Source organism: Camelus bactrianus, chromosome 20 (assembly GCF_048773025.1).
Source record: "Camelus bactrianus isolate YW-2024 breed Bactrian camel chromosome 20, ASM4877302v1, whole genome shotgun sequence".
Lineage (NCBI taxonomy): Eukaryota > Metazoa > Chordata > Mammalia > Artiodactyla > Camelidae > Camelus > Camelus bactrianus.
In genome coordinates, this window is record NC_133558.1 from 19413514 (window position 1) to 19439987 (window position 26474).

Sequence of the window (26474 nt, forward strand, 5' to 3'; positions counted from 1 at the left end):
AGCAGAAGTGGTTGATGTGTATGTCCCATGTCATCATAGAAAATATTTTTAAAATATGATTTAAGGATGATGATTTAGGAACAATAATAATTTTAATGCTTCAATCAGGATGTTTTAAAACAAATCTGTCTTTTTTTCCTGCAAGTAAATTGTTAAAATAATTACTATTGCAGTTTGCTTCCATAATCTCCATTATTTCTAAGATGTACCTCAAAGCAGATGTCAACACAGTGAAAAGGCAAATAGAATCTTAGTAATGCTACGAAAATAGTTTTGACTGGGCATCTGATTAAATCTCACCCATAGGGTGAGAGGATACAGCTGTAACAGCACAGAAGCAGTGGTCGCTGTATGAGCACAGGGAGAGGTTTGGTGCACAGTGAGGGACACAGTGCCGCCTCATGTGGTTTGTGCTTTGAATCATGTCCTGCTCTTGTCTTGGCTCCCTGTGTCATGGTCTCAGGTGTCCCTGTCTGATGTCGATGTTCTGTGAAATGACTTATGTCAACAGCATAGTAACACGGCTGAGTGGGGAGCATCAGCCCCGCTTCTGACAACACTGAGGCCCGTGTAAGTGTCAGACCAGTTCCTGTGGTTGGAGGCTGCTTTGTCCTTCTTGAATTCAATATTTTAAAATAACTATACCCTCTCCCCCAAAAAGGAATATTAGAGAACAATTTAGAAAAGAAGAAATGCAAATGTTAAACAAATATATTAGTATTAAATAAATGTAAACAAAAATGAAAATGTGGAATAAGAAATGGGAATGAATTAAAATGTATCATCTTGGCAAAGATGAAAGTGAATGAGGGGAGGACTGACAGGAATTGAGGGAGAACAGACTGTCGAAAAGACTGATGGGATTGAAAATTGGTACAGAAATCTTAAAGGTCACTTTTGCAAAATGTCTCAATATATTCAATATGTCTCCATTTTGACACAGAAATTTTTCCTTTAGAAATTTATCCTAAGAAGATAATCACAAATGTTCTCAAAAATAGTTAGTCAAGGATGTATCTTGAATTGTGCTTTATAAAAGCAAAGAATGGAAACAATCTAAATACTACAATGACTGTCATGATGATCACTATGAATAAAGGAGCACTGGCTATGTTTCAGGCAGTAATTCCATGTGATTTACATACGGGGTCAAATTATCCCTCAAAGCAAACCCATGAGGTGTTCACCATGTGATCCCTTTGTGCAGACAGGGAAAGGAGACTCAGAGAGGCTAAGGAGCGTCTATTTGCATCAGGATCTGGAGAATCTGGAGGAGAGCAACAGTTAGGCCCCTGCTGATGGGAGACGGGCTCTGCTGTGCGGGAGAGGGACAGAAATGAGCGAGACAGATGCACAGCACGACTGCACTAAATGCCATGAGGAAGAGCTCATGATGCCATGAGAGCAGATAACAGAAGTCCTGACAGGTCCCCTGCCGCTGTTATCAATGATATCTGAAAGATGGAAAAGATAAATGAAATATGAAACAAAAACAATTCTATACAATTATATTCAATCATAGAATAGAAAAGAGCTCTTGGGAATTAAAAATATGGTCATAGAAATAAGTTATTCCATAGATGAATTGGAAGATTACAGTCGTGCTCCCAGTAAGTAGATGGAAAAGTAATGGCAAGGAGGAGAGAGGACCTGTAAGAATATGTCTATCAGTCACAATGTTCCAACAAGTCACAAATAAAAGTTTCAAAAATAATGGAGAGTAGGAAATGATAAAAAAAAAAATTCAAGAAAACTGCTAAGTTTACAGACAAAAACTTGTATCTTGAACAGCCTACACAAATTCTTAGTGCACTAGGTGAAACAGACGCACACGAGGGCCCATCACAGTGAAATCTGAGAAAGAGGTTGGAAAAGAAGAGACCTTGAAAACCTCAAGAGGCAACAAACACGTGCCTGGAAGACATTGAGCAATGCCTTCAGAATTCTGAGGAAATAAGTATTTCCAACAGAGATCTGTACATCTAGGCAAGATGTGAGTCAGTCCTGGGGAAGCCTAAGGCCCTTCAGAGTTACAGTGATTCACTTTCCACATTCCCTTCCTCAGGATACCATTAGGGAAAGTCAGAGGAAATGATGGAGAAAATCAACAATAGGGAAGCCATGGGATCCAGGCCCCCAGGGGAGCCAAACAAGAGAGGAAGAGGGCTGCCCAAGAGGAAGTGAAGGAGATCCGGGACTTCAGCCCTGCCCCAGGTGTGCAGGGACCCTGTCCATACGAGGCATGACTGAGGGCTGTGGGACAGGTCTGTGCAAAGAGAGGAAGTGGACAGAATATCAGATGCGCTCAAAGATGTTCACGAAGACTAGACTCTGGGGAGAGTTTGAGGATGGTTTAAAATTAGTACAACAAAACTACCACTTATTCCAGGGAAAATAAAAAATTCATTCAAGAAAATAAAAGAAAAATAATCATAGTCTACTAAATGCTCAGTTGTGACTTTCATTTCCATCATCAACATAATGTAAATATTGCAGGTTGAGCTAATCAAAATTACAAAATTGATAAATTTTTAATTATGAACTATAATTATAGTGGGAGGACAGGGGAGAGTGAAAGAAGAACCAATTAACTAAAGATGATACATAAAACTGAAAAACAAAGAGGGAGCATCATAAAGAGGATGCTGTTTAGAGGTACTGAAGTAACAATTAGAGAATCACCTGAAAGAACTAAAACAGCTTGTCTCTGAGATTCAAGATCTGGGGGAGCCTGGAAGATTGAGTCTTCTGCCTTGATATAAAGTCTCGTAGAAGTCTTATACTCTTTAAAGCTATGTGCACATATCCATTAGATAAAAATGAAAAGATAATCCAGTAGGTGTGCCAATGGACTCGGGAACCGTTCTGTAAGGAGAGTCACAGACATAGGGCAGTAGTTAAAATGAAACTGGACATAGTGGTGGGTTTTTATGGGATGATTTGTTTTGATTTATTTAGTTTAGTTTGATTATTTTTTTTTTAGCGGGAAGAATTATAGCATGCTTGTAGGCAGGAAGGAATGATCCAGAAGAGAGCCAGAAACTGCTGATACAGGGGAGGGAGGAGCTGCATCCTGTGTCCTCACTGAGGGGCAGCCTTAGACAGGAGGGACCATCCATCGTCACTGGTGGGAAGGTGAGAATACAGGTGCAGATTCAGGAGTAGGGGAGGAGGAGGATGTCATTCTCACCTGAGTCCTCTTTTATTTTCTGAGGAAAACAGAAGTTCACCATTAAGGATGGGAAATGGGGAGGGAGTGGGGGGGATCAAGGAGGGAGAAGGAAGTGAAAGACAGCCTCTCAGGAGGTGGAAGAGTGAGCTGACTCAGGATATGGCATCTGACAGTGCGGGGTGGTGGCCACTGAGGTCTGTGCTCATCAACTTAGAGAAAGTTCCTGCCCTTGGGCAGCAACACAAAGATGAATAATAAACTAAAAGAAAAAGCAACAAAATATCTCCCATGTGAGGATTTCAGTTCTTTTTACTTTGTCATTGATCACTTTCAACACTTTGTAACTTGTTTTACAGTGAATGTACATTGTATCATATATGATACATTACATATACATCATAATCAGAAGTCAAAAGCTACATTTATATTTTTAAAAAGTAAATGCAGGTGGATAGAAAAAGTCAAGAGCGTGGTGGGGGCGGAGAGCTGGACGTGCCGGGCTCCACGCCTGGGCTGTGGGCAGTGAATTCACGGAGCCTTTTTTCCTTTTCTCAGGACCATGTTCTCTGCGGAGACCAAACAGGATCTTTCCCTTCTTTTTTGGCATGTGGTCATTTATTAGTATCTTGTCATCACTTTGCTGCTTTTAGGACGGTTTTTGTATTTTACATGGCATTTTTAGCTATTTCCAGTGGGGAGAATTGTCCATACAATGCAGCCCATCTTCTCCTGTAATGGAAATTCTGTGTCAGAAGAGCTCAGTCAAAAGGCTGAGAATGTGCGTCCTCACACATGATCTGCAGATGATCTGTCAAGTGTTTTTGGAGCGTAAGGGATTTTAATGTCTTTTAATTTTTGAAAACATTATATGCACACAGAGAATTTAAATGATACTGAAGAATATATATATATATAAAAAAAACCTCTTATTGTCCCCCTCACCCCCTAGTCATCCAAGTCTTCTAGTCAGAAACCACTGCAGTGAGCAATTTCTCTTCCCAGAGAAATATATCCATGCGTTAGTGTGCACTGTTGTGTCAGTCATAGAGCTCAGGGCACAGACTGGGAGAAATTATCTGCAGATTCACATGTCTGATAGAGGACTTGTTTTAGAATATACACAGAACTCTTAAACTCAGTAATATGAAAACAAATAACTCAATGAAACAGAATAAACAAAAGCCTGAGCAGATACCTCATCAAAGAAGATACACAAATGGAAATACATATGAAAAGATGGTCAACATCATATGTTATTAGGATATGGAATTTAAAACAATCATTTTTGGTTTGTTTCCCCCAGGGTTTTTAAATGTTATTTATTTATGTATTTATTTTACAATACCAAATATTTAAACTGAAGTATACTTGATGTACAATATTACATGTTACAGGTATACAATACATAGTAAGTTTCAATTTTTAAAGGTTAGGGGATAGTGATTACAAATTATTGGCTATATCCCCCATGTTGTACATGCATCCTTGTAGCTTATTTTACACCTGACAGTTTGTACCTCTTAATCCTGCACATCCATCTTGCCCTCCCCCTTCCTCCCCACTGGTAACCACTAGTTCCTTCTCTACATCTGTGAGTCTGTTTCTTTTCTGAAAAACAATGATGTGATCCTATCACACACTGATGAGAACAGCTAGAATCCAAGAATGAGTAATACCAAGCGCTGAGCAGGACGTGGAGCCGCAGAAGCCCCCCGGCACTGCTGCAGGAACACGAAGCAGCGCAGCCACTGCAGGGACGGGCAGCAGTTTCTCATGAAGCTACACGGAGGCTCACCGTCCCACCTGCTGATCACTCCAGTACTTACAAAACTCATTTTAGAACTCATGTTTGCACAAAACCTTGCACACCAATGCTTATAGCAGAGTGCCTCTCAAGGGCACATAGTGACTTCCTTCTAAAAACTACAGTATGGAAAGTGGGAAAGGAAAAGTAAAACTTCAGAAGGAGAAACCTGGGACATGTACCATAGCCAGGAGTTGAGGTGCACTTATTAGTGATAATCAAGTGTGTAGGCCCCCGAATGTGGGAACAAAGGAACGAGCCTTGGGCTGGAATGGTTAACAAGTTATAAAAAGCTGCAGACTCAGAAGTGAGAAGGCTGGTTAGCCAAGGACGGGTAAGATACCCAGAGGGGGGCAACCTAAGACGGGCACAGCCGCCTGAGTCAAGAAGAATATTGTTAAGCAGCTGTTTCTCATACCTTCCACCCTGATAAGCTGTGAGGCTCGCTGGTGCCAACACGAACCAAAACATAAAGGGTCTTCTGACCTTGAGCCAGACACTGCCTGTTAACCATTTCCCTTGTCATTCTTCTTTGCTATATAAGACTGTGTAACTTAATAAAGCTTCGGAGTAGCCATCAGCTCTCTCCGCATATGGTGTGTATGTGTACGTGATATCGCGACACCAACATTTGGTGACCCCGACGTGATGTCAGCGTAGCAACTACATGTAAGTAAGGGGAAAAATTTATATCGGGGATTTTCAGCCTATCAGGCGTGCCGCGAACTAACCATGGGACAGCAGCTAACAGTACAACAGAGGATTTATTTAAAGGCTATTTCAAAGTGGGGCACCCTCCCAGGTGCCCCTCGAAAACAAATATAGGAAATCACTATCAGCCAAAGTCTCATTCCACCATTTCTGACCTCATCGCAGCTTCCCCCGGGAGCACAAGTTTAGATACTATTGATAATGAGTTGATAAGTGACAGTAATAAGACCTACTTAATTTCTACTGGAGTTTGGGGACCTTTACCTTCTGGGTATTTTGGATTGCTAATAGGGAAATCATTTGTGGGCTTGAAAGGGTTAACAGTTTTACCTGGTGTTATTAATAATGATTATACTGGAGAAGTTAAAATTATGGTTCATGCTTCTTCTTTTACATTATTCCTAAGCAATCTCAAATCGCTCAGATTATTTTAATACCTTATTTACCTGCTCAAAAATTTGCTAAAAATAATAGAGGAGATAAGGGCTTCGGACAGGACAGCAAGCTTTTTGGACACATTCATTAACCGATAACAGACCTATATTAACAGTTTCAATACAAGAAAAGCAATTTACGGGGTCATTGGACACAGGAGTGGACAAAACTATTATTTCTAGTTTTCATTGGCCTTCTGATTGGCAAAAACACAAATCTGATGTTACTGTACAAGGAGTTGATGGACTGATGGCACCTAAAATAAATTCTCACCCACTAAAGGTCTGAGGGCCTAAAAATAAAATGGCCTTTGTAACTCCTTTTATATTACCAATACCCTGCACTCTATGGGGCAAGGACCTTCTTGCTCAGTAAAACCTAACCTTAAAGATTGATCATTTTTAATAGGGGCTGCTGCTACTATCCCAAATTTTATTCGCACTGCTCTAACATGGACCCAACAGCAACCTGTTTGGGTGGAGCAATGGCCCCTTCCTAAAGAAAAACTACAAGCATTACAAAAATCGGCTACAGAACAACTAAAGCTGGGTTATTTAAAACCTTCTACTAGTCCTTAAAACACACCTGTTTTTGTAATCAAGAAAAAATCAGAAAAATGGAGGTTATTGCAAGATATGCGTGCTATAAATGCTATAATGCAACCTATGGGACCCTTACAAAAGGGGCTACCCAATCTTTCACTTATTCCTGACTCTTGGCCCTTAATTGTTATTGACATAAAGGATTGTTTTTTCTCATTACCTTTGCACAAAGCTAATAAAAAAAAATTGCCTTTACTGTTCCTACCTATAACAATCAGGAGATTCCTAAACATTATCAATAAAAATTCCTTCCTCAGGGTATAAAAAATAGTCCTGCTATATGTCAGCAATTGGAAAAAAATTTTAAAACCTATACGTCAACAATCTCCTCAAATATATATTTTTCACTATATAGATAACATCTTCCTGGCTGTAAAAAACAAACCTAACCTCCTTCTATTATTTCAGAAAACTATTACATTTTTACAAACTAAGGGCCTTTTATTGCTCAGGATGAAGTACAAAAAATGCAACCTTAAAAATTTCTTAGGATAACTATTAACACACAAACTATTAGGCCACACCACATAAAATTAAATATCAAGCCTTGTTTAACATTAGCTCAATTGCAACAATTGCTAGGACATATTAACTAGATCAGACCTTTTTTAGAAATAACTACAGTCCAATTACATCATTTATTTCAATTGTTAAAAGAAGATAAGAAACCTGCCTCATTACGTACAGTAACCCCTAAAGCTATCAAAAAATTTTAAAAGGTTAATAAAGCTTTAAATTGTCAATTTTTACACTGGTTAAAACCTAAATTACCTATTATTCTTATTGTTTTAAATACACCTCAAACACCTACAGGGGTACTTATACAAAATGGGACACTTTATTCTTTTTAAAGTGGGTTTATGTGTCTCACTCATTAACTTGGGCCTTAACCACTACTTATCATGTCTATGCTAATATCATAAACAAAACTCGACATCGCTGTTTACAGTTAATGGGACAAGATCCTGCAAATATAAATTTACCATGTACTGCCAGCCAATTCCAAAAATATTTTATAAAAAATGAGGATATCCAGGCCTCTTTAAAAAATTATCTGAAAAAAATTACATTTAAAAATATTCACATCCCCTGTTACAATTTTACACACAAGTGCCTCTAAAATTAATGACTATTATTTCTAAAAAACCCTTATTGCAGGCAGTTACATTGTTTACTAATGGTTCTCAAAAAACGTCCAAGGCTGCCATTGCATGGTTTAATAAAAAACAATGGCATTCAAACTTTACTACAGGACATAAAAGTACTCAGATAGCTAAAATTGCTACAATAGAGCTAGCCCTATTTTTTAAAAAAACCTAATAAATCTTTAAATATAATTACTAATTTTCAATATACGGCAAATGCATTGCCATTATTAACCACTGCTATATTGCCTCAAGCATCCTCAAAAATACATTTACAACATTTTTTAAATACTAAAAATTTGCTACACAATAGACAATATCCCTCTTTTATTGCTCATATGAGATCTCATACTAATTTACCAGGACCATTGTCAGAAGGCAACAATTATGTTGATAAAATAGTATCTAATTATGTTCAAACCCAACCTGCTATTAGTAAATTTAAAAAGGCTAAACAATTTCATGCCTTACACCACTGCAATGTCCAGGCCTTAAGAGCTATTTATGATAAAACTAAAAGACAAGCAAAACAAATCATACAGACATACTCACAATGTAATCAATTTACAATTGCTAAACTAAATTATAATTTAGAGGACGTTAATCCAAGAGGTATTCAGAGTAATCAAATTTGGCAAACAGACACCATCTTGTTTCCCTCCTTCGGACGTTTAAAATATATCATAGCTTCTGTGGACACTTTTTCTAATTTTATATATGCCACTTTGCATACTAAATGTAATGCCCACAATGTCATTTGACATTGGTTATCTGCTTTTAGTGTTTTAGGCAAACCCCACAAAATTAAAACTGACAATGGTCCTGAGTTTTCTGCACAAATTATTTCACAGTTTTGTCAAAATTTAAAAATTAACCATACTACTGGTATTCCTTATAATTCCACTGGTCAAGCTATTGGTAAGCAATGTCATCATTAAACATTAAAATCTTATTTGCATAAATTAAAAGGGGGAGTAATTGTAGAATACAAAAAGCCATAATATATTACATCATGCACTTTTTACACTCAATTTTTTAAATCGAGGACTAGATAGATTGACACCAGCTAGAAAGTTTATAAACACACCTTTAGATGTAAAAGGAGTTAAGATGTAAATAAGAAAACCATTTACTGATATTTGGGAAGGGCCTTTTGATGTAAAATGTTGGGAGAGGGGGTCTTTATGTATTGATACAGGTGCTGGATTAAAGTGGGTACTTTACCCAGAAGAATGTTAAGAAGTTCACTGAAAAGGGCAGCTGAAGATGGGTAAAGTATGGTTCTATACCCTTATACTTACTTCTTTCTTCTTTGCATGCTTGCATGCTGAGCTTAATCTATCTTATTGGACTTATGTTCTGAACTCTCTTTTATTCACACCTTTAACTTGGTGGCATGCAGATCCCCGTCTTGCCTCTAATGATTCTGAGTGAACAGGTGAAACATAGATCTCACCGGTGACCAGTACTGAAAATTATCTGCGCAGCAACGATTTTTTGATCCTGTACTCTTATAATCCTCCTATATGCATCCAATTTAATAACACAAGTAATTCTCCTTGCATACAATTACAAGCTCAGTTGTATTTATATTACCAACCTAAAAAGGGAAACACTACAACAAACCTTACACTTATTACTGCCATATCCACATCCTCCAAAACACTTGTGAATGCCTCTCAAGTTCCTCCTATACCCACGTGCCGACCAAAACCAGACTGGAAGTATAAGTTCTACTCGGTACAATGGACTCCTTGTCAAATTCCTCAACCTAAGAAAAGCTCCATTTTTAATGTGACTCTACTAAATTGGGAACCTCACGGACATTTAAACAGTAACAGCGTCACCATACAATTCAATACGAATTCCACAGCACCCATCACATGGAGTAAACACAGTCTATCCAGGCCTATTCTATCACTCATGGATGGAAATACAATTTTTAGTCCTATACATAAAACAATTTGGAGGTTAAGGTTGCCTTTTATTAACAGGGTTCTTTATCATGGCCAATATAACAACCATTCTGATAAATACTCTATAAAACTGAAACAAAATGTTTCCAATTCTGTTATGATATGTATTACACATCCATATATCTTGGTGTGGGGGCCTAACAGGCCTAATATTACTGTTAATCAATTATATATGGTTAACTTACCCTCGCCTTTTTAATACTTTGACTGTTTATCCAACGCTAATGTAACCTCTAAAAATGTGTTCTTTGTTATGGTATTAAAAAAAAGCTCATGTCTGGTTTCCTGTAACACTTAACAAAACCTGGTCTAATGAACAATGTTTATATGTAATTTTAGAGTAAACAAATACAAAATGGCTTATATTGGCTCAAGCCAAAAAACTGGTTCTCAGAACTAAATTTACAAATCTTTCTCAATGTAGGGCTTTTTTGCCTCCTCGGCGTTGCTATCCCATGTATGTTGTGGTGTATATGTCGGTTGCATAAACAACAACAGGCTCAAAACAAACATTGGCTATGTTGGGGCTTCTAGCTTCTACACAACATGATTGTTTTGTTGCTTTAAAACAAAATAAAAACGGGGGATATGTAGGCCCCCCACTGTGGGAACAAAGGAACAAGCCTTGGGCTGGAATGGTAAACAAGTTATAAAAAGCTGCAGCCTCAGAGGTGAGAAGGCTGGTTAGCCAAAGACCAGTAAGATCCCCAGAGGGGGGCAACCTAAGACAGGCACAGCCGCCCGAGTCCAAGAAAAATATTGTTAAGCAGCTGTTTCTCATACATTCCGCCCTAATAAGCTGTAAGGCTCGCTGGTGCCAACACGAACCAAAACATAAAGGGTCTTCTGACCTTGAGCCAGACACTGCCTGTTAACCATTTCCCTTGTCATTCTTCTTTGCTATATAAGACTGTGCAACTTAATAAAGCTTCAGAGTTGCCATCAGCTCTCTCCACATACAGTGTCTATGTGTACGTGGTATCGCAACACCAACAAAGTGGAGAATATGCACCCTGGATGTGTGGAGAATGTCAGTTCATCTCTGTGCTCTTTTTCTCCCAAACACTTTGCTCCAGTCACTCAAGTCAAATGGGAGACAGTCTACAACATCCCTGAGCAGTCCTCTCCACAATATACAGGTCATTGAAAATCAGGGAAGTCTGAGAGGCTGTCACAGCCACAGAGTCTGAAGGAGACAGGACAGGGACTTGATATAATGTGTCTTTGATAGGATCCTGGAACAGAAAAAAAAGAAAGAAAAACTATTGAAATCCAAATAAATTTTAGAGTTTACTAATAACGTACCAATGTTTCTTAATTAGCTGTGATAATTTGTGATGGTGAGGTTTCCTCAGGGGAAACTGAGTGTGGGATATACAGGAACTCTCTACTAACTTTGCAATTTGTTTGTAAATCTCAAATTAATCTCAAAAAATTTTTATTAATTAAAAACTATCCCTTAGAAATGGACTGTGAGTGGAAGAAATAATACAGACTTTGAGTTTTCCAGGGTGTTTTCATCAAGGGCGAAGAGTGTGTTGTGGAGAGAAGAGATGGGAACCTCAGACACAGGGCAGGGCTGCAGGGCTCTCCTTTCCTCCACTTCCTGCCCCACTCCCAACCTGACCCTCCACTTTTGTTATTTTATACACACTTCTGGAATATAATCTGGACCTAATGACTTGCGTGTAACAAATAGATTAGGGGAAGTGTTGGGATGTATGTTTTAGAATCACTGGGGTAGAGACATGAGGGACCTGGTGTCAGTTGTCTCAAGCTGGCTGTCCAGGCCAGGCTGGGGCAGCAGACATTTCCCATGGAGCCCAATGGCAATGACCCTGCGTTCCTTTCCTGAGGAGCTTCTCCTCTAGATCTCAGCCCCCACACCCCATGCCATCAGACAGGAGGAGGAGGAGGAAGAGACACCAGCAGTGATTCTCATCCTGGCTGGAATGTCGAGGGAACTGTCTGTAAAAAGGACAGGAAGGAAATTAAGAAGGTAAGATCCCCAAATCTAACACCTGGTGACCCACAGACTCCCCTAGGTCAGACCCCGTGTAGTAGAAAGATGAGGAGGGTAACAGTCTCCATTCTCCCAGTGCTGCCCCCTGGGGCCCAGCTCTCTCTTCTCCATCTACAATAATGCCCCAGGAGCCCACAAGGGAGACACTGTGAATAGATCTCTGCTCATCTCCAGAGCAGAACACCATGGCCACACACCCCAAGAAGTCTTGTTCTCTCCATATGTATTAACTCAGCGTGTGCAGCAGAAACACAAATAACAGTGGTCTAACAGGATGGAAGTTTGTCTGTTTCTCCATGACAGGGAGGCAGGCAGTTCCAGGGCAGCTCGGGTGCCTCTGCACCACGGGGTTGTCCAGGCATCCAGGATCCTATGACCTTCCCTCTCTAGTGTCCCTGGGATCTTACCCTTGTTGGCATGACCCCAGGTAGCTAAGACCATGTCCATGTTCCATGAGCAACCAGAGAATGCATAGACTGAAGAAAAGTTTGTTCCCTTAAAGCTGGACATTTAAAACTTCACATCTGCTTCATTATATTGGCCAGAACTTAATCAGAGTGACACAACTGGCCTCAGGAGAGACTGGAGAATGAATGTAATTTTTAATCTGGGAGACGGAGCCCAGGAAAAAACTCAACTAGCGTGGGAGAGAGATGACTTTTGCTATACATACATTTTTAAAAATCAGAAGTGCAGAATTGTTATTAAAATTATCTTGACCTGAACCATAATTATATTTTAAAAATGGCATAATCTCAGAATATATTGTTAATTGTTAACAAAGGTTCAGAGAGAATGTGTGGTAAATACAGCAGATACAATGGAATCTCTATACCACTGTTGAGACTGGTAACAGTCACCTTGTCCTCAGAGGAAATTTGGAAGAATTATGAATAGGATGAAGCCAGAAATGTAATTTTCACTGTTTATCCTTTACGTCATAGGAATTTTTTCAACCTTGCACATGTATTAGTCCATTGAAATGAACGTTGAAGGACGAAAGAAAACCCCACACTCATTTAGTAATTGTTTTATCCTGGATGTCGGGCTCTCTGCTGGGCCTCAGTGAGTGAAACACCAAGAGTTCGCACTGGGGTGGAAGAGCCTGAATTACTTGCAGCAATTGAAGAGAACGCGCTGCATCTTGCCAAAGCAGTGTCTCCCCAAACAGCCAAGTTGGGGAGGTTTTAAGCTAAGGGCACAACTGAAGGGGCTTACGCAGAGGAAAATTCAGTATAGAATTGGGGCAAATGGCAACAAAGTCCAAGTTTAAGTAGATGGTGGTCTCTGGGTTCATAAAGGTCAGCAGCATCATCCCCAAGGTTCCAGGTCACGTGGAGGTTGAGCGCCCGCTGGGGCTTGAAGTTCTGCAAAACCCTCAGGAAAGTGCTTCAGGCCCATTTTACCATTGACATAGATCTGGGGTCTTTATTATCCGGGTTATTATGTAAGCTGTTGTTACTTCTCTTCCCTGGGATCAGTCACTCCTTCTTCTGTTCCCTTAACTTCATTATCAGGGCAAGCATGTGACCAGGCTTAGATCATAAAATGGCTCAGGTCTCAAACAGCTTCTCTTATGTGAAAAGGCTGTACCTGACTCATCTCCTCTGGAGACCCCCTGCTCTGCCTGCTTACAACACCAGCAAAGTAGAATCACCAAAGGGACTCTGTGGGATCTTGTATGACAGCAAGATGGAAGGAATAGTGGGAGCCCAGGATCTGCTGACAGGATGACAAATAAAGAAAAATATAGTTCATTTTAGTGATAGATCTTTCCCAAGATGTAGGAGACCTGAAAATTCAGAGGGGAATATTCAGAGAGGACCCTCTCTCAGGTTCACACAGAACTGGAGAGAAACCTTCCAACGGAAACTTTGATGCTTGTATCCAGGACGGTGCTCTGTGAACACAGCTCAGTCCTGCAGGTCATCTTGTCCAACGTGGACCCGCAGTGACAGTGAGTGTTCAGTGATGTGCGGCCCGTGTATGAACACGTCCAGGGCAGAGGCCGCACTGCCTGGTGTTCCTGCTCTCTCTGACCTGGGACGTCCCTGTGCAGACAGACTCTGAGGTGGTGCCCAACCATCCCTGCCCCCTGGGAGTCACACGTTGTGGAATCTCCCCCTCAGGAGTGTGGGACCTGGGACTTGCTTCTAACCAATATAATGTGACAACGGAGACATCACCCCTGTGATCAGACCCTAGAAGAGCATGACCACATCCTGGTAGCTGACCGCTACTGTCCACACTGCCCACAAGCTCTGGTGCAGCCAGCAGCTGCGCTGGGAAGGCCCACTTGGTGAGGAGCTGAGGTAGTGCCCGACCCACAGCCAGCAAGAGACTGAGGCCACCAGTCTGACAGCACACAGGGCCACTCTTCCCTAAGGCAGCCCTTCCCTTTCTTGAGGACACACACCCCACTTTCCCTTTACCAGCACACATGTCAGGCTCTGTCTCTATCCAAGTTGTTCTCTTCTCCCTCCATCCAGGAGCCCAGCAGGGAGCAGCAGGCAAGGAGGGAGGACGTGCTGGGAGCAGGGCTATGGTGTCACCTTGGAGCAGATGGTACCAGGAAGTCAGTGTAAAGGAGAGAAGTCAGGGCAGAAGGGATGGGAAGGAGAGGAGTGACCACCCCATTGACTCTCAGGGGCACGTGGGGCTGTGCTTTCGGGCTGTGAGATAACACAGTGAGGAGTAAACTCTGCGTGGTCCCTGCTAGTCTCTCCTTCAGCATCTGGATCGTCCAGCTCACAGCCTGGATCCAAACACCGCTGATGCCCCACAGCCCGGTGTGACTCTCCCTTCCCACCACCTCCAGCAGACACACCCCATCAGCCAATGAGGGGCCAACTCTCCTGTCACCTCACACTCCAAGGACTCACCTGTAGGGGTCTGAGAAACACAGCAGACTCCTGGCCAGTCTCAGAGCCTGGAGGGGAAGGGAAGCCATCAGAGCCCCCAGAGGAGGGGACCGTCAGTGAGGCAGGTGAATAGTCCAGGGAGTCAGCATAACAGAGCGAGGACACACTTGGGCTCAGTGTTCACACTATTTCCTTAGAGTCATGGCTCAGCCAACTGAGAGTCAGTCAGGCTCTCAGAGGCCTCAGTTTCCTTGTCTGTAAAATGGAGTTAATAGCTGTCCCTATCTAGAGGGCTCTAATGAGATACAAATGATAAATTTCCTGTAAATCCATTAAAACAATATCTGATACAAAGACAAACACCATATGATATCATTTATCTGTGGAATCTAAAAAAAGATACAAATGAATTTATTTACAAGACAGAAACAGACTCACTGGCATACAAAACAAATTTTTGAGTATCAAGGTGAAAGGGGAGGAGGAAGAAATTAGGAGTTTGGGTTTAGCAGATACAAACTACTCGATATAAAATAGGTCAACAGCAAGGTCTTGCTGCATAGCCCAGGGAACGACAGTCAACATCCTGTAATAACCAATAATGACCAAGGACACATACATGCACAACTGAATCACCCTGCTGTCCACCAGAAAGGAACACAACATTGTAAACCAACTATTATTTTTAAAAAAATAAAAACAACAATGTCTGCCAGTGTTATTAAGGCAGAAGGACCCACACATGTTCAAGTTCACTCACCTCCACACATACACACACCTCCTCACACAAACAACACACATTTGTGGACCCATGTGCGCCGCACACACACTCACACACAGTGCACTCTCCCTCAGATTTGTCAGTTCAGTGTGGGGCCCGGCTTACTGCCTTGTTACCTTTCAAACAAGATCAAGATGATGCAGGAGGAGGACCTGAGAATGTTTGTCCCACTCGATCCCTAGGCATCTGGTACCTTCCGGGCCTCACGGGGCCCTGCTCCTGGAGCCCTCAGAGCGGGGCCGGGGACCTGACCTTAGATCAGCGTCCTGGAGGCCAGAGGCCGCCACGCGCCTGCCCTCACCTGGGATTGGGCTCTGCGAGTCCAGCAGCTCCCAGGCCTTTCCTGTTAACAGTTTATCTGTGAGCAGAGTCATTGAGAAACAGAAAGGACAGGCACAGGGAGGAACAGAATAGCAGAAGTCATGTGACTTCCTCATGCTCACTCTTCGCCTTGTTTGGACCTGGCTGATGTCACCAAAGAAAACTTGGGTCCGCTTGTCATCCCACAGTAACGCTAATTGTACTGACATAGGGTTGTGGTGAAGGAAAGTGTGGCATTTATCGTGTTGTAAGGGGACAATACAAGGGGACGGGTGGCCTGTGCTCAAAAACCCTGAACTTCCCGAAGAGTTAAGGGCAGGTGAGCGAGGGGGTCCCAGGCTATGTGATCCGCTGGTACACAATTCTCAGATTGATGGTGAGGTAACAAGGCAGGGTCACAGGGGTTAATATCATCAGTCCTTAGGGTCCAGTAGGTCTCATGGTCATCAAGGAGTTACTTTCTTCACCTAGGGGTGGTTTGGCACCTGTAAGACTCAGGAAATCTGCATCCGGTACTATTGTCTCGCTCTGGGCACCTCAGGGAGCAGTTGCAGCAGAGGACACGGGGAAGGGCTCTGTCCTGGGAAGGCCCCAGAGGGCCCTGCTCAGTTACACTGACTTGTCCACATGGGCATCCCCATTTGGAGACAAGGCTCGGAGGAGAGCAGGACTGTTCTTCTTCCCCCGTTTCCTGATGAAGCCGAAGATTTGTGTGCTTTGGTGGCCGCCACTAGCTCTGCGGTGAGCTGCACAGGTGAGGGCAGCAGGAGTCAGGAGAACACAAGCTCCCTAAGCAGCTCCAAGGGCGCGAAGCTGCGGGGTCGAGGGTGCAGGAGGATTTTCTGAGTAACTGAGATCACTGGGCACTAGACAGACCTAGTCAGGAAAGGAGTCATTTCCTGATTGCCTGTGGGGAAAGGAAGCTTGAGTCTTTAGGTGGAGCAGTCTGGGTGGGGTCCAACACAAGAGAGGAAAGTAAGGGCAGAGCAGTCTCCTGAGGGGCAGACAGAGGGCACCTTCCATCCCCACAGTGAACTCTCCTCCATCCTTGCAGGGAGTGCCATCTCCCAGAACCCACTCCTCATCCTGCTGTCCCACTCTGCTCAACAGACGTCAGGAGGGTGGTCAGGGAGGGAGTCCAACAGGCTGGGAATGGGGGGAGTATGTGCCCTGGCTGACTTGGTTTGGGACTCACGATCAAAACAGGTCGACACCAACTACTGAACTGAACCCTTGTCCAAAGCTCTAGGGAGGAAGAGGGGAGATGGAATAGTGTCTATTTCAGCTCCTTAGCGGAAGGTTTAATGATAGAGAGCATACAATGGCGGTTTCTTTTTCGTCTCCTGAGTTCCCCCATCTCTCCCAGGCAGACCTCTCTGTGTGCAGCAGGATCTCAGGCAAAAGCCAGGATATTTCTCCCCCTCCCTTTCTTCTTCACCATGTGTTGAGTTCAAGATGAATCTTCTTAGTATTCATTCTCAGAGGGAAAAGGGCAGACAGGACTGAGTTGGAACTCACTCACATGTCTACACACAGCACTTGAGGAGACAGGAGAATAGCGGAGGGGAGGGAACAAGTTATATTGATCAAAGGTCTGGAGAAAGGAGACAAAACCATGTTTATTTATTTTCTCTTTCCCATACATACCTTTGAAATCGGTTTCCCTTCCAACCATCCAAGCAAGCACCACTCTTACTGTTCTCGCACATGACACGTTTTGGAGGGGCATAAGGCTCCCAGGACTGGTGGGGGTGCTGTTAACTGATGTGGTTTTTCAGGTTAGTTCCCAAGGCCATTCTTGGTGACACAGGAAGAAAATGAACATGTTATATTATTATATTAGGTAGTGGGATTGCGAGTGAATTTTTTTTCCAATAAAAAATTTATTTGCTGTCCTTTTTGTTAGTGTGTGATGTTGTGCAATCAGAAAAAAATGGGAGAAGGAAGAGTTGATCTTGGCTGCTGTGATGCAAAGAAAAAACAAAACCAAAAATAAAACAAGAATTTACATGGATTATCCAATGTATTCCACTCATAGCTCTGTGAAGGCAGTCAGGTACTATAATCGCAGCTTAACTGTCCTGTGTTAGGAATGAGACTCAGAAGTGCCAAGCCCAGGATCACACGGCTCACAGAACCCAGGTCCCCAGAACCCCAGCCAGGGCTCCATCTACAATGGTCACTTCAGCATGGAGGGATCTCGGAGACCTGGTGCTTGGTCCCCTCACGTGTCACACTTCTCTCTACAACATCAAGAGGGAACGGCTGAAGCCTTTTAGTGATGGAGAACTCAGTTGCTACCAAGGAAGCGGATTCCTGTGTCAAGTCTAATTAAAAAGCAAAACAAACAAAGCCTTATGATGAGCCCAATTCTGTTTCTGTGATGCTTCCACAGAAACAACCAATTTTTCACCTTTATGGTCAAATAGAATTAGTTTAATTCTTCACATAACATCCTTCAAACATTTGAAGTGTATTCTATTAATAAGCAAGGTATATTGCATCAAGGTAAAGAAAAAAACTATTATCATGGGGAAGGTTGGTCCAAATACGTTTCAGCCCGCTAGAAACATAAAGTTCTGCCTATCGACACTTTGGGGAGGTGTGTTAATTTTTTAACTCAAATGGTATTCAGTTAGCACGTGATATCTGCCAGGCAGGGGGGGAAGCCTAAATTAGCAAGTCAAATATGCCCTGCGTCTTTAGACACTAAATAATCAAGTGGAAAGACAGGCATTTGGAGTGTTGGGCGAGGGCGCCCACACTAGTCGGGAGCAGCTCAGGACGTTCTCCCTGAGGAAGTGACATGGGAACTGAGCCCTGAGGATGAACAGCAGTTGACAGGGCAGGTGTGGTCTATATGGAGGGAAACCACTGATGAGAAGTTCTGTATGTATATTGGACAGTGTGGGGTGGTTTGTGGGACTGACCAGGTCCAGGGAGGCTGGAGGCAGCCGGACATGGTGCTGAAGAGTGCGGGCTCCACCTAGACAACCTGGACCCAGCATCTCCTGTCCCACCCACTTAGCTGTGTGACCCCGGCAGGTGACTGACCCCAGTGCCCTTCACTTTCCTGATCTGTAAAATGGGTGAGGATTTAGAGACAAGGTGAGGACTGGCTGAGCTGAGACCTGTGAGGTGCTCAGAACAGTGCCGGGCACACAGCTGATGCTCAACCTTGTTTGCTTGGTGGTGGGAGGGGAGCAAGGTGGGACAGAGAGGGGAGGCCGAGGAGAGAGGACAGGCTCTCGGAGCCCTCCTCACCTGGTGCTGGAAACAGAGCAGCACAGGTGAGCTTCCATTCTCAAAGAGATCCCTCCATCTGCAAGCGGAGAAGAGACTAGAGAGGATGAGAAGTATGTGTGGGGACCAGTGAGGATGCTCCTGGGGAGGCCCCGCACCAGTGGCCGAGATGACCCCTCTCCATCCCAGACCCTCCTTTTCCTGCCTCAGGTCCTGTTCACATTCCTCTCGGCATCCTCCTCCTGCCAGAGTCACGGTTGAGAAGGAAATGCTGAGCACACCGTGGACGGCGGTCACAGCAAGCGGGCCCACTGCGGGGGACCTCCTGGGAGAGGTGACCTGCGGGGTCTGCCTGGAGCACGCGCCGGACCCTGTGAGCCTCTTCTGTGGCCACAGCTCCTGCCAGGCCGGCGTCACCGGGTGCCGCGTCACTTTCAGATCCACCGAGGAAGCCCTGTGCTGTCCCTTCTGCAAGCAGCCATCTCAAGAGGGGACCTCGGGCCCAACTGGATTCCAGCCAGTTTGGTCCCCAGCCTCCTAACACTGGAGCCCAGGGGTGAGAATCCAGCACAGGAAGTCTGGTTCTGTGAGCAGCACAGGAAAAGCATCTTTCTCATTTTCCAGGAGGAACAGCTATTCCTGTGTGTGGTTTGCAAAGATCTCACAGAGCACAAGTGCCTCTCGGGGCTGCAGGTGGAGGGAGACACTCGGCCTCACAAAGTAAGTCGGCCCGTCACTGTCTTGTCTGAACCAGGTGCAAACTCTGGGGTGGCTTGCTCTCCTACTGCCTCATTCACTAGTACAGACGAGTAAACTGCTGTGTTCTAGACACAGTTCTAAATGCACCAAGAGCTGCTCTTTCAAGCCTGGGTTCTACTCGTTAAAATTACTGTGACTGCTCACTGTCTCTAAACGTCTCCAGCAGCAGAGGCATCGCAGCTTCTCCACCTGCAGACACAGCAGCCTCGGGGTTGCCTGAGATCTCTCAGCCCCTCCAGGTTCCCTTCCGGGTTTCTGGGTGTGAAGGAAACATGACTGGACACAGAGTTGTAAAACCAAAAATGCTCTTGATAAATAGGGCTTTTACTTCACGTGGGCTCTACTATTCAGACAAATAAAAACACTTTGTTATTTCTAGAGAAGTAAAACCTTGCGATAGTCATCACTATTTTTTGGCTGAAAGTGTCAGAAATTCAACTTAGCCTGGTCAACGGGGGTCACTATCTTCCTGAACAGATTAAAGAAAAGCAGGGGACCAGGAGTCTCAGGTACAAGTAGAACCAGGGGCTTGACTGCAACTAACACTCCCACCTCTTATTTCCTCTTTGCTCTTATTGACTCATTTTTCAGACCAGTGACCTGTACAAACTGTATCCTCAGCCATGTCTAGGGTCTTACCTCTCATCCTGCCAACAAAGAAAGACTGAGAGTTACTCTCCCTTATCCTGAAGTAGAAAATCCAAGGAATGAATTTGAGTCAGTGGCCTGCACCCTGGCTTAGCTGTACTGGGTACCGCTGAGGGGCTGGCTGAAGCATCAGCTAGCAGCAAGCTTTAGGGCTAGAAGCTGAGGCCAGATTCAAACCCTAGTGTCTCAGTGTATCAGGATGGACTCAGTTATGCTGCAGTAACAAACAACACCCCTCTGCCGGTGGCCTAAAGATAAAGATTTCTTTCCTTCCAGTGCTCCTTGTCTGTGGTGGGTGGTGAGAGGGGCTCTGCTCGTTGGAGTCACAGGACAGCCTCCACCTCAACACGGGTACTGCTGTGCCAGAGGGGAGAGAGCGGTGGCTGCATCTGCAGTTAACCCCGTGCAGGAGGGATCCCTGTCACCCCTGCTGACAACTCACTGCACAGTCCTGACCTGACCTCCCACCTGCCACACACACCACGCTAGGACCAAGAAGTCAATCTCACTGTGAGTCTAGAAAGGGGAGAGCCAACACCTGCCGAGAACACTCATGGTGACACCCCTCATAGTCTCATCAGCGGTGGCCAGGTTTGAAGGTGGAGCTGCTCAAGAGATGGACGATCTCAACTGACCCTCAGTGGAGCTGAATGTGTGCTCCCTGGAGGACTGAGGGCTCTGTCCTGCTTAGATGAAGACAAATCATGTCTACGAAATTCTTTATTTTTAAAGCGGGCAAAAGCTATTTTCTTTAAAAAAAAATCTTAATCAGTTTTTACTTCTTTCTTGGGATCCCTGTATTGAAACCCTGCACAAATGGGCCCTAAGCTTTTCTTCTGACAATAAAACTCCATTTCTAACCTCCTGCTGCTTGGATCACCTGGAAAACCAAGGAGATATTAACCGTGACTTGTACAGGCCCAATTTCCTCACAGTTTCTTCATGATCAGTCCCTGACTTCTCCTTCCTCTGCAACCATTTCTGCTTCCTCTGCAGCCCGTCTCCCAGCTCCGCAGAGACCCGGCCATGCCTGGACGCGGGTCGTGATTTCATCAGCGAATGTGACTATTCTCTGAGCAAGAGGCCATCAGTCCTGGAGTGAACAGGACAATGAGAGGGAGAGGGAGGTGTTCTTTCTCAGACATGTGGTTAGAGTTAGGTCATCAGGGAACATTTGCTGCAAAACTGTACTTAATGTTCCCCCAAACCCACTTTAATACACTCTGGTCTTATAGGACCCTTGTTCTGTTCCTAATCACTTCTTCATTTCACTCCCTCATTCCATTTCAGTCTCTCCTTCTCTATGAGTCCCCTTAGATCTCTATGGTTTCACTATCTAGTCAATCATTAACCTGTCAGGGTAATCTGGATCTGTGGAAATACGGAAGTGTTGATTCATGACTGCATGAATATTGCATGTAGGGAAAGTGTATGCAGCACGTCGTTTCCATTTTCCATATAACTGATGATCATAGACTTCTGTATTCTTTTTTAATTATTTTATTTTCATTGAAGTATAGTTGATTTACTGTATTATACTAAGTTCAGGTGTACAGCATAGTGATTCAGTGTTTTTACGGATTATAATCCATTAAAATTTACTACAAGGCAATGGCTATGATTCCCTGCTATAGAATGTATCCTTGTTGCTCAGCTATTTTATGTTAAATAGTTTGTATCTCTTAATCACATCTTCCAATCATGCCCCTCCCCACTTCCCTCTTTCCACTGGTAACCACTAGTTTGTTTTCTATATTAGTGAATCTGTTTCTGTTTTACTTTACACATTTGTTTATATTATTTTTTAGATTCCATGTATAACTGATATCATACAGTATTTATCTTTCTCTGTCTGATTTATTTCATGAAGCATAATATTCTCTAGGTCCATCCACAATGCTGGCAGTATCAGAATTTCATTCCTTTTTATGGCTGAGTAATATTCCATTGCATATATAATATATGTGTGTATGTATATACATATATATAGACACACCATATTTTGTTTATATATTTTCTGTTGATGGATATTTGGGGTTTTCCATATCTTGATTAGTATAAATAGCACTGCTATGAACATTGGGGTGCATGCATCGTTTCAAATTAGTGTTTTCACTTTTTTCTGGCTATATATCCAGGAGAGGAGTTGCTGGCGCCTTATGTTAGCTCTGTTTCTAGTTATCTGAGGAAACTCCATACTGTTCTCCCTGGTGGCTGCACCAATTTATATTCTCACCAGCAGTGTACAGTGGTTCCCATTTCTGCACACCCTCTCCAGCATTTATTATTTATATGCTTTTTGATGATGCCCATTTTAACGACTATGAGGTGATACGTTGTTGCAGTTTTGATTTGCATTTCTCTCATAATTAGCAATGTTGAGCACCTTTTCACATGCTCTTTAGCCACCATATGTCTTTTTTTGAAAAATGTATATTCTGGTCTTCTGCCTACTTTTTGATTGGGTTATTTTGGCTTTTTTGATATTGAGTTGTAAGAGCTGTTGATACAGTTCTGATATTAACCCATTGTCAGTCATATCATTTGCCAATATTTTCTCCCATTCAGTGGGTTTTCTTTTCATTGGGTTGATGGTTTCCTTTGCTGTGAAAAAGCTTTGAAGTTTACTTCAGTCCCATTTGTTTTTGTTTATTTTGGGCTTTATTTCTTTTGCCTTAGGATACTAATGAAAAAAATATATTGCTACCATTCATGTTAAAGAGTGTTCTGCTTAGGTTCTGAGCAGCTTTGTGTTTTCAGGTCCTGCCCTTAGGTCTGTAATTCATTTTGCGTTTATTTTTGTATATGTAAGGAAATGTTCTAATCTCATTCTTTTACATGTATGTGTCCAGTTTTCCCAGGACCATTTATAGAAAAGACTGTCTTGTCTCCATTGTACATTCTTACTTCCTTTGTTGTAGATTAATTGACCATAGGTGCATTGGTCTCTTTCTGGGCTCTGTATTTCCCTCCCTTGATCCATGTGTCTGTTTTGGTGCCAGAACCATGCTGCTTTGATTACCTTAGCTTTGTAGTATATTCTGAAGTCAGGGAAAAGGATACCTCTAGCTTTCTTCCTTTTTGCTCATGATTGCTTGGCCATTCTGGAGTCTTTTGAATTTTAGGATTATTTGCTTTAGTTCTGTGAAAAATGTCCTGGGTGTTTTCATAGGGATTGCATTAAATGTGTAGATTGCCCTGGGTAGGATGAACATTTTAACAATAGGAATTCTTCCAATCCAAGAACATGGGATATCTTTCTATTTCTTTGTATTATTTTCAAATTTCATTGTCAGACTCACCAAGATATACCTTGGACCAAGGATTTTTTATAATAACAGGTCTGTATCACAAGAGAAAGGTAATAAATGTATAAAAACCTAATTACGGATCCTAAAATAGATGGGGTATGAAGTAACAGAACTGATAAAGAAATATATTGCTCTCTGTTATATTTATATATTAATGAACTTTACAGATCAATTATATTTCTAGATCAGTTGTCCTATCTCATAATAAGAACAAGTAAATAAAAAATAGCTAAGGTCATAGAAGACTTAAACCAGAGAAAGAGCCCACTTGACCTCACTGCCATGTACTGAGTATCACAACTAACCAGGATAGAATAGACTTTCTTTTCCATGTTCACCTAGAACAGTCACAGAAATAGACTATATTCTGGGTCTAAACAAGTCTCAAAAAGTTGAAAGGGACTGGAATTATACAGTTTATTCTCTGACCACAATTATATGAAATCAGAAATGCGTATCATGAAGATACCTGGGAAATCCCTAAACATTTAGAAATTAACCAACACACTTCAAACCCATGGATAATCATGGCTTTAAGAAGAGATCAGAAGAAAAATGGAATTCGTTTTAACTCTAAGAAAATGAAGTCACAATTTGTGAGTTGCTTCAAAAACAGTGTTAGAGAGGCCTCTCGGCAGACAGACCGCTCCGCATGGAAGGAACGGCTGCGCTTCAAGATGCTGCCTGACCACGCGCGTGCTGCTTCGGGCCCTGGCCCCGGCTGCACGTGCCGGGCATCCCAGTGGCCGGAGCCTCCACAGCAGCGCAGTCGCAGCCACCTACAAATATGTGAACATGCGGGTGCCCTTGATGGACATGAAGTCGGTGACCGACCGGGCAGCTCCGACCCTGCTGTGGACCGAGATCATCCGAGGCCTGGGCGTGACCCTGAGCTACCTGTTCCGGGAGCCAGCCACCATCAGCTACCCATTTGAGAAGGGCCCGCTGAGCCCCCGCTTCGGTGTGGAGCACGCGCTGCGCCGCCACCCGGCGCGGGAGGAGCGCCGCATGGCCCGCGGGAGGAGCGCCGCATGGCCCGCGAGCTTTGCGAGGCTGTCTGCCCCGCCCAGGCCATCACCATCGAGGCTGAGCTACTCGCCGACGGCAGCCACCGGACCAGGCGCTACAACATCGACACGACCAAGTGCAACTTTGCGGCTTCTGCCAGGAGGCCTGCCCCCTGGACGCCATCACAGAGGGCCCCAACTTCGAGTTCTCCATGGAGACGCACGAGGAACTACTGTACAACAAGGACAAGCTGCTCAACAACGGGGACAAGCGGGAGGCCGAGATCGCTGCCAGGCTGACTACCTTTACCGCTGACTACCCAGCAGACCCGTGGACCCTCCTGCCCAATAAAGAAGCTCCCCACCCCCCACCCCCCCCAAAAAAAAAACAGTGTTAGAGAGAAATGTATCATTTTAAACGGATAAGAGACTCTGATAAACAACGTAAGCAAATATATTTGATAACTGATATGAATTGACCCAAATTTCTTTAAAGACACCATTTACTGAACTGAATTCAAAAGATATAGGAAACATAAATAATCCCCTATGAACTAAGTAAACTAAATTCATAATTTAAAACGTATTCCAAAAAAACTTCCAGGCTCTGCTGGCTTCCCTGGTGAATTCTTCCCAACATTTAAGTGTTCACAGCACTCCTACACAAACTCTTAGAGAAAATACAGGAAAAGAAACACTTTCCAAACTGTTTTATACTTTATCACTGATACCAAAACCAGACAAAGATGTCAAAAGGTAACTTCAGACCAGTGACGGTCATAAATCCTTAACAAAGCATCAGCAAATTGAATCCAACTCATTATGACCAAGTAAGTTTCATGTCAGGAGGCAGGTTTGGACAATATATACAGACATCAGTGCAGGTGTCACAGTAATAGAATAAAAAACAGTAAATGTAGGGTCATCTCCATGCAGAAAAATCATTTTAAAAATTCAACAGCCATTCACAATAAAACTCTCAGCAAACTAGGAATAAAAGGCCACTTCCCTCATTTGGTAAAGGGCATCTGGGAAAGACCACCAGCTGATACCACACTTTATAGTGAAAAACTGAACATTTTCTACTTGAGGCAAGGAACAAGGCAAAGATGTCAACAGTCACCATTGCTATTACACATCGCACTGGAGCTCATAGCCAGAGCATTAATACAAGGAGAAGAAATAAAAGGGATATAGTTTATAAAAAGGAAGTTAAGTGCATTAAATTTGCAGCTGACAAGATCATGGACATAAATTCCTCAGGCAAGGAAATATTCTAGAAGTAATACTTGAATTTAATAAGACTGCAGTGTATAAGGTCAATTGGGTTTCTCTGTATCAGTGACATACAATTAGGAAAACAAAAAATTTAAATTCAACTTGTAATAGCATCAGAAGAAAATATTTAGCTTTCAACTGAAAGAACGGGTGCCAGATTTGTACAGTTAAATCTACTTAGTTTTCTTTAGCATTTCAGTCTCTTTGGTAAAGTGTTCCTTCTGTTCATTCACTTTATTCCCGAGCTCATTATAGTGCCTGTCTGAGTTTTCTTGTAGTTTGTTGAGTTTCTTCATGACAGCGATTTTGAATTCTCTATTGGTCAGATGGCAATATTCCACGGCTGTATGTTTGATTTCTGGAGAACTGTCATTTACTCTTTGTGATACAGTGTTAC

General features: G+C 43.0%; 1 long non-coding RNA gene and 1 pseudogene across 2 annotated transcripts; one reads left to right on the top strand and one right to left on the bottom strand.

Moving 5' to 3' along the window:
- Positions 1–3442: 3442 nt before the first annotated feature.
- On the bottom strand, positions 3443–15895 carry LOC141574221 (uncharacterized). Of its 2 annotated transcripts, none has more exons than XR_012501021.1 (4): positions 15627–15895; positions 14751–14797; positions 14301–14420; positions 3443–3901 (listed from the first exon to the last, which is right to left on the bottom strand). It is a non-coding gene; the product is annotated as an uncharacterized LOC141574221 (long non-coding RNA). The 2 variants fall into 2 exon arrangements; XR_012501022.1 differs by lacking the exon at positions 3443–3901 and adding an exon at positions 11192–13590.
- A 3021-nt stretch (positions 15896–18916) lies between these two features.
- On the top strand, positions 18917–25115 carry LOC105074118 (NADH dehydrogenase [ubiquinone] iron-sulfur protein 8, mitochondrial-like; annotated as a pseudogene).
- The last annotated feature ends 1359 nt before the right edge of the window (positions 25116–26474 follow it).